Here is a 3,034-nt window from a genome sequence, read left to right as displayed (position 1 = left end):
ACTGATGTTCTGAAAGCTCTTGACACAATGGATGGATGGATGGATGGATTGGGATAAGAGTGTATGAACCCCCAATAAAGTGATATTAAAAGGAGAAAAAATGATGTTCTGAAGCTTCACAATGATGTACCTGGATGTAGATGGGTATTTAGCATGACTTCAACCCTAAGATATTTTGCCCTTTTTTTCTTTGCCCATTTTGTCTCCTTCCTATTTCTATTCATTTTTTAATTAAATGTTAGGCTTCCTGAATTAATCCTCTGATTCTGCTCTCTCATTTTCTACCTTTTAATGTTTGGTTCTAGCTTCTAGGAGATTCCTTTATTTCACCTTCTGATTGTTATACTTAACTCATTTAGCTGTCATATATATTTTTTAATTTTTAAGAGTTCTTTCCTTCTAGTCTATTTCTTTCTCATAATTTTTTAGTTTATGAATTCAATACTTTTCATATTTTATTGAGAATAATAATGTTCTTTTTGGTTTTCAGCTTTTGTTTCAGGCATTATCTTTACTTCCTTTGGGCTTATTTTTAAATGTTTGTTTTGGAGCTCTTTCTTCCACACTTAAATGGATCTAAGGGCTCCGTATGCACGAGACCACTGGAGTAGTGACTAATCCAATGACAGTCTTTACTCCAGGGCAATTGGGCAGTGTGCTATTTTTCTATTGCTATTGTAACAAATTACCACATGTCATTTACCACAATGGCTTAAAACAATACAGATTTATCATTTTACCCTTTGGGAAGTTAGAATCCCTAAAATCAAAATGATGGCAGAACCATGCTCTTTCTGGAGATTTAAGGGAAAATCTGTTTCTTTGATTTTTCAGTTTTTAGGGGCCACTTACATTCTTTGGCCTCCTCCTCCTCCTCCTCCTCCTCCTCCTCCTTCTCGGTCTTGAAGACCAGCAGCACAATTTTGTCTGTCCATCTCTCTTTCTCTCTCCCTCTCCCTTTCTCACACCTTCTGTCATCTCCCCCTTTGACCTTCTTGTCACCCTCTTAAGAGAACTTTTGTGATTACATTGGGCCCATTCAGAGACTCCTCTCATCTCAAGATGCTTATCTGAATCCCCACTGTGAAGTGCCTGTTGCCAGGTAAAGCAACAGTTGAGGAAGTAGACACCTCGGGAGGTCATTATTCAGTCCACCACAGGCAGGGATTGGCCATTTCCCTGTGGAGCCTCCTTGTCAATAAGTAGAGATTTTGCTCTGGATCTTTCTCTTTTTCAAAATAAGTGACCTCTTGCCTACAAAGGAGCCCAGTGATTGATTGCCTATTAGGTTGCTGACCAAGGTCAGCCATTCCAAACCACCAGCCTCTACGTAGGAGAAAGGACTGTAAAGAGTTACAGTCTCAATGCACTCAGGGGCATTCTGCCCTGTCCTATCAGATCACAAGGAATTAAAACTGCCACATGGCAGCAAGTTTGGTTTTGGAGTTTTCTCTTGCTACAGAACAGAATCCTTACGGCTGGTTTCCTCATTGATAGCTGGGGGCAAGCAGGGGAGGGAGCCTGGCATCTTGTCTTCCACATCAATCTAATTCTCTTTCTCCAAAGGGCCTCAGTAATTTTATTACAACATAAATCTAATTTTATCACTTTCTTCTGTAAATACTTTTTAATACTTTATTTCCTGCCAGGGGAAGTCAGCCCCTAGCACATCATTACGGGTCTGGTAGGTGCAATTGTACAGTGATAATAAGTAAAGATTATAGAGAGCATGAGAGATAGAAGAGAAATATTGAAATAAATGGAGTCAGACACATTTCATGGTAGCATGCTCACCTCAGCCCCACTTGGCGGTCCACGTGGAGAGAGAGAGAGAGAATCTTTAATGCTAACCAAGGCTTTTATATTCTCTAGGGACATACGAGCCCCCTTATTACAGGGGAAGACATACGTCATAGGAAGGGGTTGCGCTATAGGTAATACAGTAATGGAAGGGGGTGGTCTAGGGGGATCCATGAAATAGGAAGAGGAGGGATTGGGGGTACACATGTGGCAAGATTGTCAGATCCTAGAGTCAGGATGGTAGCTGGATCTCCATAAGAACCATTAGTAGTAGGGTGTGAACTCCACCTACAGGAACCAAGCTAATGTTTGCAAGCTTCAGGGAGAAATAATCGATTGTCCCCAGCAGCAGGGAGCAGGCCCACCCCTGTGGTGGGGCGAGACAGCAGTCTGGCAGTGATTTCCTTCAAGGAGGATGTCTGTAAGCATCTGACCTCCCCCTACAATTTCCCTTAAGAGTAACTTGAAGTTCTTTATATAGATTATGAATTTTTATGTGATTAGGCCTCAGATTTCCTCTCCAACCTGTAAAAGTTCTCCAAGATGTCTATCCTTCCTCTATTGCACAATCATTGGAATCTTTAGTTGTTTCTTTATTTCTCTTTATCTCTCGCAGAGTAAACTGGAAGATCCATAAAACAGAAATCAAGTATCTCTTCGTGCATCCATTCATATATTACAGTGGTTCTAAACTTTAAGGAGCCTAAGAATGATCTGGAGGACTGATTAAAACACAGTTAGCTGGACTCCACCCCAACAGCTTCTGATTCAGTAGGTCGGAGGTGAAAACTGAGGATCTACATTTCCCTCAAGTTCTCAGGTGATGCTGATGCTGCTGGCCCAGACACAACAGTTTGAAAACCGCTGTTATAATAATACTTACTGACCATTGTGTTATTCACCTCTATGTCTCCAGCAGCTAGCACCAATAACCAAACTCACTACTAGAGTCTATTCTGACTTTACTGATCCTAAAGGACAGTGTAGAATGCCACCAGGGATCCTTGGCAGCTAGCACAGGACTTAAAAAAAATAGTAGCTGTCATTATTATCATGGCAAATGTAAGGAGTTGACAAAGAAAGAGGACAAAATACTATGTAAATTTTTCTCACATTTCTTTTTTAAATCATTTTATTGGGGGCTCGTACAATTTTCAGCACAATCCATACATACATCCATTGTGTCAAGCACATTTGTACATTTGTTGCCATCATCATTCTCAGAACATTTTCT

The 3,034-nt window shown here is 40.6% G+C and overlaps 1 protein-coding gene across 2 annotated transcripts in view; it reads left to right on the top strand.

Annotated features, from left to right (window-relative positions):
• Positions 1 to 3,034, top strand: part of AK5 (adenylate kinase 5) — a 331,424-nt gene that overhangs the window by 221,680 nt on the left and 106,710 nt on the right. The gene's annotated exons all lie outside the window — the stretch shown is intronic.

This window comes from Echinops telfairi, unplaced genomic scaffold (genome assembly GCF_000313985.2).
Source record: "Echinops telfairi isolate 266 unplaced genomic scaffold, ASM31398v2 ScPeMD7_443;HRSCAF=831, whole genome shotgun sequence".
NCBI lineage: Eukaryota > Metazoa > Chordata > Mammalia > Afrosoricida > Tenrecidae > Echinops > Echinops telfairi.
This window is presented reverse-complemented; position numbering and strand designations above follow the sequence as displayed.